The sequence below is a fragment of the Hemitrygon akajei genome, chromosome 22, assembly GCF_048418815.1.
Source record: "Hemitrygon akajei chromosome 22, sHemAka1.3, whole genome shotgun sequence".
Taxonomy (NCBI): Eukaryota; Metazoa; Chordata; class Chondrichthyes; order Myliobatiformes; family Dasyatidae; genus Hemitrygon; species Hemitrygon akajei.
The window spans coordinates 65,316,801-65,336,263 of NC_133145.1; positions in this window are offsets into that span (position 1 = coordinate 65,316,801).

The following is a 19,463-nucleotide window of genomic DNA, read 5'->3' on the forward strand; positions in this document are numbered from 1 at the left end:
ATCAAAACTCCTCTCCATATACTGAACCCAAACTTCCCTCCGCATACCCAGTCCAATGTCCTCTCCACATATCCAATCTAAACTTCCCTCCACATACCCAATCAACTCTTCCCTCCTCATATCCAATCGAAACTGCTCTCCAGATACCCAATCCAAACTTCCCTCCACATACCCAGTGCAATCCCCTCTCCACATACCCAATCTTAACTGCTCTCCACATACCCAATCCAAACTCATCTCCACATACCCAATCCAACCTTCCCTCGTCATACCCAATCCAAACTCCTCTCCACATACCCAATCAAATCTTCCCTCCACATACCCAATCCAAACTCTCTCCACATACCCAATCCAAACTTCCCTCCACATACCCAGTCCAAACTCCTCTCCACAAACCCAATCCAAACTTCCCTCCACATACCAATCGAAATTCATCTCCACATACCCAATCTAAACTCCGCTCCACATTCCCAATCTAAACCTCCCTCCACATAACCAATCTTAGCTTCTCTCCACATACCTTATCCAAACTTCCATCCAGTTAACCAATCCAATAATCTCTCCAAATACCAATCCAAACTTCTGTCACTTGCCAATCCAAATTTCTCTTCACATACCCAACCGAAACTTCCCTCAACATTCCAATCGAGAATCCTCTCCACATACCCAATCAAAACTCCTCTCCACATACCCAATCCAAACTCCTCTCCACACACCAAATCCAAACTTCCCTCCACATACCCATTCCAATCTCCTCTCCACATACCCAATCCAAACTCCTCTCCACAAACCCAATCCAAACGTCCCTCCACATACCAATCCAAACACCCCTCCACATACCCAATCCAAACTTCCCTCCACATACCAATCCAAACTCCTCTCCACAAACCCAATCTAAACGTCCCTCCACATACCCAATACAAACATCCCTCCATAAACCCAATCCAAACTAACGTCCACTTGCCCAATCCAAACACCTCTCCACATACCCAATCCAAACTCCTCTCCACATACGCAATCCGAACTCCTCTCCACAAACCCGATCCAAACTTCCCTCCACATACCCAATCCAAACTCCTCTCCACATACCCAATGAAAAATTCCCTCCTCATACCCAATCCAAACTTCCCTCCACATACCCATTCCAATCTCCTCTCCACATACCCAATCCAAACTCCTCTCCACAAACCCAGTCCAAACTCCTCTCCATGTACCCAATCCAATCTCCTCTCCACATAACCAATCAAAGCTCATCTCCATATACCCAATCAAAACTCCTCTCCATATACTGAATCCAAACTTCCCTCCGCATACCCAGTCCAATCTCCTCTCCACATATCCAATCTAAACATCCCTCCACATACCCAATCAACACGTCCCTCCTCTTATCCAATCGAAACTCCTCTCCACATACCCAATCCAAACTTCCCGCCACATAGCCAATCTTAACTTCTCTCCACATACCCTATCCAAACTTCCATCCAGATACCCAATCCAAACATCTCTCCACATACCAATCCAAACTCATCTAGACATACCCAATCCAAACTTCCCTCCACGTGCCAATCCAAACTTCTGTCACTTGCCAATCCAAATTTCTCTCCACATACCCAACCGAAACTTCCCTCAACATTCCAATCGAGAATCCTCTCCACATACCCAATCAAAACTCCTCTCCACATACCCAATCCAAACTCCTCTCCACACACCAAATCCAAACTTCCCTCCACATACCCATTCCAATCTCCTCTCCACATACCCAATCCAAACTCCTCTCCACAAACCCAATCCAAACGTCCCTCCACATACCAATCCAAACACCCCTCCACATACCCAATCCAAACTTCCCTCCACATACCAATCCAAACTCCTCTCAACAAACCCAATCTAAACGTCCCTCCACATACCCAATACAAACATCCCTCCATAAACCCAATCCAAACTAACGTCCACTTGCCCAATCCAAACACCTCTCCACATACCCAATCCAAACTCCTCTCCACATACGCAATCCGAACTCCTCTCCACAAACCCGATCCAAACTTCCCTCCACATACCCAATCCAAACTCCTCTCCACATACCCAATGAAAAATTCCCTCCTCATACCCAATCCAAACTTCCCTCCACATACCCATTCCAATCTCCTCTCCACATACCCAATCCAAACTCCTCTCCACAAACCCAGTCCAAACTCCTCTCCATGTACCCAATCCAATCTCCTCTCCACATAACCAATCAAAGCTCATCTCCATATACCCAATCAAAACTCCTCTCCATATACTGAATCCAAACTTCCCTCCGCATACCCAGTCCAATCTCCTCTCCACATATCCAATCTAAACATCCCTCCACATACCCAATCAACACATCCCTCCTCTTATCCAATCGAAACTCCTCTCCACATACCCAATCCAAACTTCCCGCCACATAGCCAATCTTAACTTCTCTCCACATACCCTATCCAAACTTCCATCCAGATACCCAATCCAAACATCTCTCCACATACCAATCCAAACTCATCTAGACATACCCAATCCAAACTTCCCTCCACGTGCCAATCCAAACTTCTGTCACTTGCCAATCCAAATTTCTCTCCACATACCCAACCGAAACTTCCCTCAACATTCCAATCGAAAATCCTCTCCACATACCCAATCAAAACTCCTCTCCACATACCCAATCCAAACTCCTCTCCACACACCAAATCCAAACTTCCCTCCACATACCCATTCCAATCTCCTCTCCACATACCCAATCCAAACTCCTCTCCACAAACCCAATCCAAACGTCCCTCCACATACCAATCCAAACACCCCTCCACATACCCAATCCAAACTTCCCTCCACATACCAATACAAACTGCTCTCCACAAACCCAATCTAAACGTCCCTCCACATACCCAATACAAACATCCCTCCATAAACCCAATCCAAACTAACGTCCACTTGCCCAATCCAAACACCTCTCCACATACCCAATCCAAACTCCTCTCCACATACGCAAACCGAACTCCTCTCCACAAACCCGATCCAAACTTCCCTCCACATACCCAATCCAAACTCCTCTCCACATACCCAATGAAAAATTCCCTCCTCATACCCAATCCAAACTTCCCTCCACATACCCATTCCAATCTCCTCTCCACATACCCAATCCAAACTCCTCTCCACAAACCCAGTCCAAACTCCTCTCCATGTACCCAATCCAATCTCCTCTCCACATAACCAATCAAAGCTCATCTCCATATACCCAATCAAAACTCCTCTCCATATACTGAATCCAAACTTCCCTCCGCATACCCAGTCCAATCTCCTCTCCACATATCCAATCTAAACATCCCTTCACATACCCAATCAACACATCCCTCCTCTTATCCAATCGAAACACCTCTCCACATACCCAATCCAAACTTCCCGCCACATAGCCAATCTTAACTTCTCTCCACATGCCCTATCCAAACTTCCATCCAGATACCCAATCCAAACATCTCTCCACATACCAATCCAAACTCATCTAGACATACCCAATCCAAACTTCCCTCCACGTGCCAATCCAAACTTCTGTCACTTGCCAATCCAAATTTCTCTCCACATACCCAATCAAAACTCCTCTCCACATACCCAATCCAAACTTCCCTCCACATACCCTGTCCAATCTCCTCTCCACATACCCAATCCAAACTTCCCTCCAAATACCCAATCCAAACTCCTCTCCACATACCCGATCAAAATTACATCCAGATACCCAATCCAAACTTCCCTCCACATAGCAATCCAAACTCCCCTCCACATACCCAATCCAAACTTCCATCCACATACCCAATCCAAACTCCTCTCCACATACCCAACCGAAACATCCATCAACATTCCAATCAAAAATCCTCTCCACATACCCTGTCCAAACTCCTCTCCACATACCCAATCAAAACTCCTGTCCACACACCCGATCCAAACTTCCCTCCACATACCCAATCCAAACTCCTCTCCACATACCCAATCAAATCTTCCCTCCTCATACCCAATCCAAACTCTCTCCACATACCCAATCCAAACTTCCCACCACATACCCAGTCCAAACTCCTCTCCACATACCCAATCCAAACTTCCCTCCATATACCCAATCCAATATCCCTCCACATACCCAATCCAAACTCCTCTCCACATACCCAATCCAAACTTCCCTCCACATACCCAATCCAAACTCCTCTTCACATTCCGAATCCAAACTTCCCTGCACCCATTATAAACTCCTGTCCACATACCCAATCCAGACTTCCCCCCAAATACCCATTATAAACTCCTCTCCACATACCCAATCCAAACTCCTCTCCACATACCCAATCCAAACTCCTCTCCACACACCAAATCCAAACTTTCCTACACATACCCATTCCAATCTCCTCTCCACAAACCCAATCCAAACTTCCATCGACATACCCAATTCAAACTTCCCTCCACATCCCAGTCCAAACTCCTCTCCACGTACCCAATCCAATCTCCTCTCCACATACCCAATCAAAACTCCTCTCCATATACTGAACCCAAACTTCCCTCCGCATACCCAGTCCAATGTCCTCTCCACATATCCAATCTAAACTTCCCTCCACATACCCAATCAACTCTTCCCTCCTCATATCCAATCGAAACTGCTCTCCAGATACCCAATCCAAACTTCCCTCCACATACCCAGTGCAATCCCCTCTCCACATACCCAATCTTAACTGCTCTCCACATACCCAATCCAAACTCATCTCCACATACCCAATCCAACCTTCCCTCGTCATACCCAATCCAAACTCCTCTCCACATACCCAATCAAATCTTCCCTCCACATACCCAATCCAAACTCTCTCCACATACCCAATCCAAACTTCCCTCCACATACCCAGTCCAAACTCCTCTCCACAAACCCAATCCAAACTTCCCTCCACATACCAATCGAAATTCATCTCCACATACCCAATCTAAACTCCGCTCCACATTCCCAATCTAAACCTCCCTCCACATAACCAATCTTAGCTTCTCTCCACATACCTTATCCAAACTTCCATCCAGTTAACCAATCCAATAATCTCTCCAAATACCAATCCAAACTTCTGTCACTTGCCAATCCAAATTTCTCTTCACATACCCAACCGAAACTTCCCTCAACATTCCAATCGAGAATCCTCTCCACATACCCAATCAAAACTCCTCTCCACATACCCAATCCAAACTCCTCTCCACACACCAAATCCAAACTTCCCTCCACATACCCATTCCAATCTCCTCTCCACATACCCAATCCAAACTCCTCTCCACAAACCCAATCCAAACGTCCCTCCACATACCAATCCAAACACCCCTCCACATACCCAATCCAAACTTCCCTCCACATACCAATCCAAACTCCTCTCCACAAACCCAATCTAAACGTCCCTCCACATACCCAATACAAACATCCCTCCATAAACCCAATCCAAACTAACGTCCACTTGCCCAATCCAAACACCTCTCCACATACCCAATCCAAACTCCTCTCCACATACGCAATCCGAACTCCTCTCCACAAACCCGATCCAAACTTCCCTCCACATACCCAATCCAAACTCCTCTCCACATACCCAATGAAAAATTCCCTCCTCATACCCAATCCAAACTTCCCTCCACATACCCATTCCAATCTCCTCTCCACATACCCAATCCAAACTCCTCTCCACAAACCCAGTCCAAACTCCTCTCCATGTACCCAATCCAATCTCCTCTCCACATAACCAATCAAAGCTCATCTCCATATACCCAATCAAAACTCCTCTCCATATACTGAATCCAAACTTCCCTCCGCATACCCAGTCCAATCTCCTCTCCACATATCCAATCTAAACATCCCTTCACATACCCAATCAACACATCCCTCCTCTTATCCAATCGAAACACCTCTCCACATACCCAATCCAAACTTCCCGCCACATAGCCAATCTTAACTTCTCTCCACATGCCCTATCCAAACTTCCATCCAGATACCCAATCCAAACATCTCTCCACATACCAATCCAAACTCATCTAGACATACCCAATCCAAACTTCCCTCCACGTGCCAATCCAAACTTCTGTCACTTGCCAATCCAAATTTCTCTCCACATACCCAATCAAAACTCCTCTCCACATACCCAATCCAAACTTCCCTCCACATACCCTGTCCAATCTCCTCTCCACATACCCAATCCAAACTTCCCTCCAAATACCCAATCCAAACTCCTCTCCACATACCCGATCAAAATTACATCCAGATACCCAATCCAAACTTCCCTCCACATAGCAATCCAAACTCCCCTCCACATACCCAATCCAAACTTCCATCCACATACCCAATCCAAACTCCTCTCCACATACCCAACCGAAACATCCATCAACATTCCAATCAAAAATCCTCTCCACATACCCTGTCCAAACTCCTCTCCACATACCCAATCAAAACTCCTGTCCACACACCCGATCCAAACTTCCCTCCACATACCCAATCCAAACTCCTCTCCACATACCCAATCAAATCTTCCCTCCTCATACCCAATCCAAACTCTCTCCACATACCCAATCCAAACTTCCCACCACATACCCAGTCCAAACTCCTCTCCACATACCCAATCCAAACTTCCCTCCATATACCCAATCCAATATCCCTCCACATACCCAATCCAAACTCCTCTCCACATACCCAATCCAAACTTCCCTCCACATACCCAATCCAAACTCCTCTTCACATTCCGAATCCAAACTTCCCTGCACCCATTATAAACTCCTGTCCACATACCCAATCCAGACTTCCCCCCAAATACCCATTATAAACTCCTCTCCACATACCCAATCCAAACTCCTCTCCACATACCCAATCCAAACTCCTCTCCACACACCAAATCCAAACTTTCCTACACATACCCATTCCAATCTCCTCTCCACAAACCCAATCCAAACTTCCATCGACATACCCAATTCAAACTTCCCTCCACATCCCAGTCCAAACTCCTCTCCACGTACCCAATCCAATCTCCTCTCCACATACCCAATCAAAACTCCTCTCCATATACTGAACCCAAACTTCCCTCCGCATACCCAGTCCAATGTCCTCTCCACATATCCAATCTAAACTTCCCTCCACATACCCAATCAACTCTTCCCTCCTCATATCCAATCGAAACTGCTCTCCAGATACCCAATCCAAACTTCCCTCCACATACCCAGTGCAATCCCCTCTCCACATACCCAATCTTAACTGCTCTCCACATACCCAATCCAAACTCATCTCCACATACCCAATCCAACCTTCCCTCGTCATACCCAATCCAAACTCCTCTCCACATACCCAATCAAATCTTCCCTCCACATACCCAATCCAAACTCTCTCCACATACCCAATCCAAACTTCCCTCCACATACCCAGTCCAAACTCCTCTCCACAAACCCAATCCAAACTTCCCTCCACATACCAATCGAAATTCATCTCCACATACCCAATCTAAACTCCGCTCCACATTCCCAATCTAAACCTCCCTCCACATAACCAATCTTAGCTTCTCTCCACATACCTTATCCAAACTTCCATCCAGTTAACCAATCCAATAATCTCTCCAAATACCAATCCAAACTTCTGTCACTTGCCAATCCAAATTTCTCTTCACATACCCAACCGAAACTTCCCTCAACATTCCAATCGAGAATCCTCTCCACATACCCAATCAAAACTCCTCTCCACATACCCAATCCAAACTCCTCTCCACACACCAAATCCAAACTTCCCTCCACATACCCATTCCAATCTCCTCTCCACATACCCAATCCAAACTCCTCTCCACAAACCCAATCCAAACGTCCCTCCACATACCAATCCAAACACCCCTCCACATACCCAATCCAAACTTCCCTCCACATACCAATCCAAACTCCTCTCCACAAACCCAATCTAAACGTCCCTCCACATACCCAATACAAACATCCCTCCATAAACCCAATCCAAACTAACGTCCACTTGCCCAATCCAAACACCTCTCCACATACCCAATCCAAACTCCTCTCCACATACGCAATCCGAACTCCTCTCCACAAACCCGATCCAAACTTCCCTCCACATACCCAATCCAAACTCCTCTCCACATACCCAATGAAAAATTCCCTCCTCATACCCAATCCAAACTTCCCTCCACATACCCATTCCAATCTCCTCTCCACATACCCAATCCAAACTCCTCTCCACAAACCCAGTCCAAACTCCTCTCCATGTACCCAATCCAATCTCCTCTCCACATAACCAATCAAAGCTCATCTCCATATACCCAATCAAAACTCCTCTCCATATACTGAATCCAAACTTCCCTCCGCATACCCAGTCCAATCTCCTCTCCACATATCCAATCTAAACATCCCTCCACATACCCAATCCAAACTTCCCGCCACATAGCCAATCTTAACTTCTCTCCACATGCCCTATCCAAACTTCCATCCAGATACCCAATCCAAACATCTCTCCACATACCAATCCAAACTCATCTAGACATACCCAATCCAAACTTCCCTCCACGTGCCAATCCAAACTTCTGTCACTTGCCAATCCAAATTTCTCTCCACATACCCAATCAAAACTCCTCTCCACATACCCAATCCAAACTTCCCTCCACATACCCTGTCCAATCTCCTCTCCACATACCCAATCCAAACTTCCCTCCAAATACCCAATCCAAACTCCTCTCCACATACCCGATCAAAATTACATCCAGATACCCAATCCAAACTTCCCTCCACATAGCAATCCAAACTCCCCTCCACATACCCAATCCAAACTTCCATCCACATACCCAATCCAAACTCCTCTCCACATACCCAACCGAAACATCCATCAACATTCCAATCAAAAATCCTCTCCACATACCCTGTCCAAACTCCTCTCCACATACCCAATCAAAACTCCTGTCCACACACCCGATCCAAACTTCCCTCCACATACCCAATCCAAACTCCTCTCCACATACCCAATCAAATCTTCCCTCCTCATACCCAATCCAAACTCTCTCCACATACCCAATCCAAACTTCCCACCACATACCCAGTCCAAACTCCTCTCCACATACCCAATCCAAACTTCCCTCCATATACCCAATCCAATATCCCTCCACATACCCAATCCAAACTCCTCTCCACATACCCAATCCAAACTTCCCTCCACATACCCAATCCAAACTCCTCTTCACATTCCGAATCCAAACTTCCCTGCACCCATTATAAACTCCTGTCCACATACCCAATCCAGACTTCCCCCCAAATACCCATTATAAACTCCTCTCCACATACCCAATCCAAACTCCTCTCCACATACCCAATCCAAACTCCTCTCCACACACCAAATCCAAACTTTCCTACACATACCCATTCCAATCTCCTCTCCACAAACCCAATCCAAACTTCCATTGACATACCCAATTCAAACTTCCCTCCACATCCCAGTCCAAACTCCTCTCCACGTACCCAATCCAATCTCCTCTCCACATACCCAATCAAAACTCCTCTCCATATACTGAACCCAAACTTCCCTCCGCATACCCAGTCCAATGTCCTCTCCACATATCCAATCTAAACTTCCCTCCACATACCCAATCAACTCTTCCCTCCTCATATCCAATCGAAACTGCTCTCCAGATACCCAATCCAAACTTCCCTCCACATACCCAGTGCAATCCCCTCTCCACATACCCAATCTTAACTGCTCTCCACATACCCAATCCAAACTCATCTCCACATACCCAATCCAACCTTCCCTCGTCATACCCAATCCAAACTCCTCTCCACATACCCAATCAAATCTTCCCTCCACATACCCAATCCAAACTCTCTCCACATACCCAATCCAAACTTCCCTCCACATACCCAGTCCAAACTCCTCTCCACAAACCCAATCCAAACTTCCCTCCACATACCAATCGAAATTCATCTCCACATACCCAATCTAAACTCCGCTCCACATTCCCAATCTAAACCTCCCTCCACATAACCAATCTTAGCTTCTCTCCACATACCTTATCCAAACTTCCATCCAGTTAACCAATCCAATAATCTCTCCAAATACCAATCCAAACTTCTGTCACTTGCCAATCCAAATTTCTCTTCACATACCCAACCGAAACTTCCCTCAACATTCCAATCGAGAATCCTCTCCACATACCCAATCAAAACTCCTCTCCACATACCCAATCCAAACTCCTCTCCACACACCAAATCCAAACTTCCCTCCACATACCCATTCCAATCTCCTCTCCACATACCCAATCCAAACTCCTCTCCACAAACCCAATCCAAACGTCCCTCCACATACCAATCCAAACACCCCTCCACATACCCAATCCAAACTTCCCTCCACATACCAATCCAAACTCCTCTCCACAAACCCAATCTAAACGTCCCTCCACATACCCAATACAAACATCCCTCCATAAACCCAATCCAAACTAACGTCCACTTGCCCAATCCAAACACCTCTCCACATACCCAATCCAAACTCCTCTCCACATACGCAATCCGAACTCCTCTCCACAAACCCGATCCAAACTTCCCTCCACATACCCAATCCAAACTCCTCTCCACATACCCAATGAAAAATTCCCTCCTCATACCCAATCCAAACTTCCCTCCACATACCCATTCCAATCTCCTCTCCACATACCCAATCCAAACTCCTCTCCACAAACCCAGTCCAAACTCCTCTCCATGTACCCAATCCAATCTCCTCTCCACATAACCAATCAAAGCTCATCTCCATATACCCAATCAAAACTCCTCTCCATATACTGAATCCAAACTTCCCTCCGCATACCCAGTCCAATCTCCTCTCCACATATCCAATCTAAACATCCCTCCACATACCCAATCAACACGTCCCTCCTCTTATCCAATCGAAACTCCTCTCCACATACCCAATCCAAACTTCCCGCCACATAGCCAATCTTAACTTCTCTCCACATACCCTATCCAAACTTCCATCCAGATACCCAATCCAAACATCTCTCCACATACCAATCCAAACTCATCTAGACATACCCAATCCAAACTTCCCTCCACGTGCCAATCCAAACTTCTGTCACTTGCCAATCCAAATTTCTCTCCACATACCCAACCGAAACTTCCCTCAACATTCCAATCGAGAATCCTCTCCACATACCCAATCAAAACTCCTCTCCACATACCCAATCCAAACTCCTCTCCACACACCAAATCCAAACTTCCCTCCACATACCCATTCCAATCTCCTCTCCACATACCCAATCCAAACTCCTCTCCACAAACCCAATCCAAACGTCCCTCCACATACCAATCCAAACACCCCTCCACATACCCAATCCAAACTTCCCTCCACATACCAATCCAAACTCCTCTCAACAAACCCAATCTAAACGTCCCTCCACATACCCAATACAAACATCCCTCCATAAACCCAATCCAAACTAACGTCCACTTGCCCAATCCAAACACCTCTCCACATACCCAATCCAAACTCCTCTCCACATACGCAATCCGAACTCCTCTCCACAAACCCGATCCAAACTTCCCTCCACATACCCAATCCAAACTCCTCTCCACATACCCAATGAAAAATTCCCTCCTCATACCCAATCCAAACTTCCCTCCACATACCCATTCCAATCTCCTCTCCACATACCCAATCCAAACTCCTCTCCACAAACCCAGTCCAAACTCCTCTCCATGTACCCAATCCAATCTCCTCTCCACATAACCAATCAAAGCTCATCTCCATATACCCAATCAAAACTCCTCTCCATATACTGAATCCAAACTTCCCTCCGCATACCCAGTCCAATCTCCTCTCCACATATCCAATCTAAACATCCCTCCACATACCCAATCAACACATCCCTCCTCTTATCCAATCGAAACTCCTCTCCACATACCCAATCCAAACTTCCCGCCACATAGCCAATCTTAACTTCTCTCCACATACCCTATCCAAACTTCCATCCAGATACCCAATCCAAACATCTCTCCACATACCAATCCAAACTCATCTAGACATACCCAATCCAAACTTCCCTCCACGTGCCAATCCAAACTTCTGTCACTTGCCAATCCAAATTTCTCTCCACATACCCAACCGAAACTTCCCTCAACATTCCAATCGAAAATCCTCTCCACATACCCAATCAAAACTCCTCTCCACATACCCAATCCAAACTCCTCTCCACACACCAAATCCAAACTTCCCTCCACATACCCATTCCAATCTCCTCTCCACATACCCAATCCAAACTCCTCTCCACAAACCCAATCCAAACGTCCCTCCACATACCAATCCAAACACCCCTCCACATACCCAATCCAAACTTCCCTCCACATACCAATACAAACTGCTCTCCACAAACCCAATCTAAACGTCCCTCCACATACCCAATACAAACATCCCTCCATAAACCCAATCCAAACTAACGTCCACTTGCCCAATCCAAACACCTCTCCACATACCCAATCCAAACTCCTCTCCACATACGCAAACCGAACTCCTCTCCACAAACCCGATCCAAACTTCCCTCCACATACCCAATCCAAACTCCTCTCCACATACCCAATGAAAAATTCCCTCCTCATACCCAATCCAAACTTCCCTCCACATACCCATTCCAATCTCCTCTCCACATACCCAATCCAAACTCCTCTCCACAAACCCAGTCCAAACTCCTCTCCATGTACCCAATCCAATCTCCTCTCCACATAACCAATCAAAGCTCATCTCCATATACCCAATCAAAACTCCTCTCCATATACTGAATCCAAACTTCCCTCCGCATACCCAGTCCAATCTCCTCTCCACATATCCAATCTAAACATCCCTTCACATACCCAATCAACACATCCCTCCTCTTATCCAATCGAAACACCTCTCCACATACCCAATCCAAACTTCCCGCCACATAGCCAATCTTAACTTCTCTCCACATGCCCTATCCAAACTTCCATCCAGATACCCAATCCAAACATCTCTCCACATACCAATCCAAACTCATCTAGACATACCCAATCCAAACTTCCCTCCACGTGCCAATCCAAACTTCTGTCACTTGCCAATCCAAATTTCTCTCCACATACCCAATCAAAACTCCTCTCCACATACCCAATCCAAACTTCCCTCCACATACCCTGTCCAATCTCCTCTCCACATACCCAATCCAAACTTCCCTCCAAATACCCAATCCAAACTCCTCTCCACATACCCGATCAAAATTACATCCAGATACCCAATCCAAACTTCCCTCCACATAGCAATCCAAACTCCCCTCCACATACCCAATCCAAACTTCCATCCACATACCCAATCCAAACTCCTCTCCACATACCCAACCGAAACATCCATCAACATTCCAATCAAAAATCCTCTCCACATACCCTGTCCAAACTCCTCTCCACATACCCAATCAAAACTCCTGTCCACACACCCGATCCAAACTTCCCTCCACATACCCAATCCAAACTCCTCTCCACATACCCAATCAAATCTTCCCTCCTCATACCCAATCCAAACTCTCTCCACATACCCAATCCAAACTTCCCACCACATACCCAGTCCAAACTCCTCTCCACATACCCAATCCAAACTTCCCTCCATATACCCAATCCAATATCCCTCCACATACCCAATCCAAACTCCTCTCCACATACCCAATCCAAACTTCCCTCCACATACCCAATCCAAACTCCTCTTCACATTCCGAATCCAAACTTCCCTGCACCCATTATAAACTCCTGTCCACATACCCAATCCAGACTTCCCCCCAAATACCCATTATAAACTCCTCTCCACATACCCAATCCAAACTCCTCTCCACATACCCAATCCAAACTCCTCTCCACACACCAAATCCAAACTTTCCTACACATACCCATTCCAATCTCCTCTCCACAAACCCAATCCAAACTTCCATCGACATACCCAATTCAAACTTCCCTCCACATCCCAGTCCAAACTCCTCTCCACGTACCCAATCCAATCTCCTCTCCACATACCCAATCAAAACTCCTCTCCATATACTGAACCCAAACTTCCCTCCGCATACCCAGTCCAATGTCCTCTCCACATATCCAATCTAAACTTCCCTCCACATACCCAATCAACTCTTCCCTCCTCATATCCAATCGAAACTGCTCTCCAGATACCCAATCCAAACTTCCCTCCACATACCCAGTGCAATCCCCTCTCCACATACCCAATCTTAACTGCTCTCCACATACCCAATCCAAACTCATCTCCACATACCCAATCCAACCTTCCCTCGTCATACCCAATCCAAACTCCTCTCCACATACCCAATCAAATCTTCCCTCCACATACCCAATCCAAACTCTCTCCACATACCCAATCCAAACTTCCCTCCACATACCCAGTCCAAACTCCTCTCCACAAACCCAATCCAAACTTCCCTCCACATACCAATCGAAATTCATCTCCACATACCCAATCTAAACTCCGCTCCACATTCCCAATCTAAACCTCCCTCCACATAACCAATCTTAGCTTCTCTCCACATACCTTATCCAAACTTCCATCCAGTTAACCAATCCAATAATCTCTCCAAATACCAATCCAAACTTCTGTCACTTGCCAATCCAAATTTCTCTTCACATACCCAACCGAAACTTCCCTCAACATTCCAATCGAGAATCCTCTCCACATACCCAATCAAAACTCCTCTCCACATACCCAATCCAAACTCCTCTCCACACACCAAATCCAAACTTCCCTCCACATACCCATTCCAATCTCCTCTCCACATACCCAATCCAAACTCCTCTCCACAAACCCAATCCAAACGTCCCTCCACATACCAATCCAAACACCCCTCCACATACCCAATCCAAACTTCCCTCCACATACCAATCCAAACTCCTCTCCACAAACCCAATCTAAACGTCCCTCCACATACCCAATACAAACATCCCTCCATAAACCCAATCCAAACTAACGTCCACTTGCCCAATCCAAACACCTCTCCACATACCCAATCCAAACTCCTCTCCACATACGCAATCCGAACTCCTCTCCACAAACCCGATCCAAACTTCCCTCCACATACCCAATCCAAACTCCTCTCCACATACCCAATGAAAAATTCCCTCCTCATACCCAATCCAAACTTCCCTCCACATACCCATTCCAATCTCCTCTCCACATACCCAATCCAAACTCCTCTCCACAAACCCAGTCCAAACTCCTCTCCATGTACCCAATCCAATCTCCTCTCCACATAACCAATCAAAGCTCATCTCCATATACCCAATCAAAACTCCTCTCCATATACTGAATCCAAACTTCCCTCCGCATACCCAGTCCAATCTCCTCTCCACATATCCAATCTAAACATCCCTCCACATACCCAATCAACACGTCCCTCCTCTTATCCAATCGAAACTCCTCTCCACATACCCAATCCAAACTTCCCGCCACATAGCCAATCTTAACTTCTCTCCACATACCCTATCCAAACTTCCATCCAGATACCCAATCCAAACATCTCTCCACATACCAATCCAAACTCATCTAGACATACCCAATCCAAACTTCCCTCCACGTGCCAATCCAAACTTCTGTCACTTGCCAATCCAAATTTCTCTCCACATACCCAACCGAAACTTCCCTCAACATTCCAATCGAGAATCCTCTCCACATACCCAATCAAAACTCCTCTCCACATACCCAATCCAAACTCCTCTCCACACACCAAATCCAAACTTCCCTCCACATACCCATTCCAATCTCCTCTCCACATACCCAATCCAAACTCCTCTCCACAAACCCAATCCAAACGTCCCTCCACATACCAATCCAAACACCCCTCCACATACCCAATCCAAACTTCCCTCCACATACCAATACAAACTGCTCTCCACAAACCCAATCTAAACGTCCCTCCACATACCCAATACAAACATCCCTCCATAAACCCAATCCAAACTAACGTCCACTTGCCCAATCCAAACACCTCTCCACATACCCAATCCAAACTCCTCTCCACATACGCAAACCGAACTCCTCTCCACAAACCCGATCCAAACTTCCCTCCACATACCCAATCCAAACTCCTCTCCACATACCCAATGAAAAATTCCCTCCTCATACCCAATCCAAACTTCCCTCCACATACCCATTCCAATCTCCTCTCCACATACCCAATCCAAACTCCTCTCAACAAACCCAGTCCAAACTCCTCTCCATGTACCCAATCCAATCTCCTCTCCACATAACCAATCAAAGCTCATCTCCATATACCCAATCAAAACTCCTCTCCATATACTGAATCCAAACTTCCCTCCGCATACCCAGTCCAATCTCCTCTCCACATATCCAATCTAAACATCCCTTCACATACCCAATCAACACATCCCTCCTCTTATCCAATCGAAACACCTCTCCACATACCCAATCCAAACTTCCCGCCACATAGCCAATCTTAACTTCTCTCCACATGCCCTATCCAAACTTCCATCCAGATACCCAATCCAAACATCTCTCCACATACCAATCCAAACTCATCTAGACATACCCAATCCAAACTTCCCTCCACGTGCCAATCCAAACTTCTGTCACTTGCCAATCCAAATTTCTCTCCACATACCCAATCAAAACTCCTCTCCACATACCCAATCCAAACTTCCCTCCACATACCCTGTCCAATCTCCTCTCCACATACCCAATCCAAACTTCCCTCCAAATATCCAATCCAAACTCCTCTCCACATACCCGATCAAAATTACATCCAGATACCCAATCCAAACTTCCCTCCACATAGCAATCCAAACTCCCCTCCACATACCCAATCCAAACTTCCATCCACATACCCAATCCAAACTCCTCTCCACATACCCAACCGAAACATCCATCAACATTCCAATCAAAAATCCTCTCCACATACCCTGTCCAAACTCCTCTCCACATACCCAATCAAAACTCCTGTCCACACACCCGATCCAAACTTCCCTCCACATACCCAATCCAAACTCCTCTCCACATACCCAATCAAATCTTCCCTCCTCATACCCAATCCAAACTCTCTCCACATACCCAATCCAAACTTCCCACCACATACCCAGTCCAAACTCCTCTCCACAAACCCAATCCAAACTTCCCTCCACATACCAATCGAAATGCATCTCCACATACCCAATCTAAACTCCGCTCCACATTCCCAATCTAAACCTCCCTCCACATAACCAATCTTAGCTTCTCTCCACATACCTTATCCAAACTTCCATCCAGTTACCCAATCCAAAAATATCTCCAAATACCAATCCAAACTCAACTAGACATACCCAATCCAAACTTCCCTCCACATGCCAATCCAAACTTCTGTCACTTGCCAATCCAAATTTCTCTCCACATACCCAACCGAAACTTCCCTCAACATTCCAATCAAAGCTCATCTCCATATACCCAATCAAAACTCCTCTCCATATACTGAATCCAAACTTCCCTCCGCATACCCAGTCCAACCTCCTCTCCACATATCCAATCTTAACATCCCTCCACATACCCAATCAACACATCCCTCCTCTTATCCAATCGAAACTCCTCTCCACATACCCAATCCAAACTTCCCGCCACATAGCCAATCTTAACTTCTCTCCACATACCCTATCCAAACTTCCATCCAGATACCCAATCCAAACATCTCTCCACATACCAATCCAAACTCATCTAGACATACCCAATCCAAACTTCCCTCCACGTGCCAATCCAAACTTCTGTCACTTGCCAATCCAAATTTCTCTCCACATACCCAACCGAAACTTCCCTCAACATTCCAATCGAAAATCCTCTCCACATACCCTGTCCAAACTCCTCTCCACATACCCAATCAAAACTCCTCTCCACATACCCAATCCAAACTCCTCTCCACACACTAAATCCAAACTTCCCTCCACATGCACATTCCAATCTCCTCTCAACATACACAATCCAAACTCATCTCCACATAGCCAATCCAACCTTCCCTCGTCATACCCAATCCAAACTTCCCTCCACATACCCAATCCAAACTCCTCTCCACATACCGAATCCAATCTTCCCTCGACATACCAATCCAAACTCCTCTCCACATACCCAATCCAAACTTCCCTCCATATACCCAATCCAATATCCCTCCACATACCCAATCCAAACTCCTCTCCACATACCCAATCCAAACTTCCCTCCACATACCCAATCCAAACTCCTCTTCACATTCCGAATCCAAACTTCCCTGCACCCATTATAAACTCCTGTCCACATACCCAATCCAGACTTCCCCCCAAATACCCATTATAAACTCCTCTCCACATACCCAATCCAAACTCCTCTCCACATACCCAATCCAAACTCCTCTCCACACACCAAATCCAAACTTTCCTCCACATACCCATTCCAATCTCCTCTCCACAAACCCAATCCAAACTTCCATCGACATACCCAATTCAAACTTCCCTCCACATCCCAGTCCAAACTCCTCTCCACGTACCTAATCCAATCTCCTCTCCACATACCCAATCAAAACTCCTCTCCATATACTGAATCCAAACTTCCCTCCGCATACCCAGTCCAATGTCCTCTCCACATATCCAATCTAAACTTCCCTCCACATACCCAATCAACTCTTCCCTCCTCATACCCAATCTTAACTGCTCTCCACATACCCAATCCAAACTCATCTCCACATACCCAATCCAACCTTCCCTCGTCATACCCAATCCAAACTCCTCTCCACATACCCAATCAAATCTTCCCTCCACATACCCAATCCAAACTCTCTCCACATACCCAATCCAAACTTCCCTCCACATACCCAGTCCAAACTCCTCTCCACAAACCCAATCCAAACTTCCCTCCACATACCAATCGAAATTCATCTCCACATACCCAATCTAAACTCCGCTCCACATTCCCAATCTAAACCTCCCTCCACATAACCAATCTTAGCTTCTCTCCACATACCTTATCCAAACTTCCATCCAGTTAACCAATCCAAAAATCTCTCCAAATACCAATCCAAACTTCTGTCACTTGCCAATCCAAATTTCTCTTCACATACCCAACCGAAACTTCCCTCAACATTCCAATCGAGAATCCTCTCCACATACCCAATCAAAACTCCTCTCCACATACCCAATCCAAACTCCTCTCCACACACCAAATCCAAACTTCCCTCCACATACCCATTCCAATCTCCTCTCCACATACCCAATCCAAACTCCTCTCCACAAACCCAATCCAAACGTCCCTCCACATACCAATCCAAACACCCCTCCACATACCCAATCCAAACTTCCCTCCACATACCAATCCAAACTCCTCTCCACAAACCCAATCTAAACGTCCCTCCACATACCCAATACAAACATCCCTCCATAAACCCAATCCAAACTAACGTCCACTTGCCCAATCCAAACACCTCTCCACATACCCAATC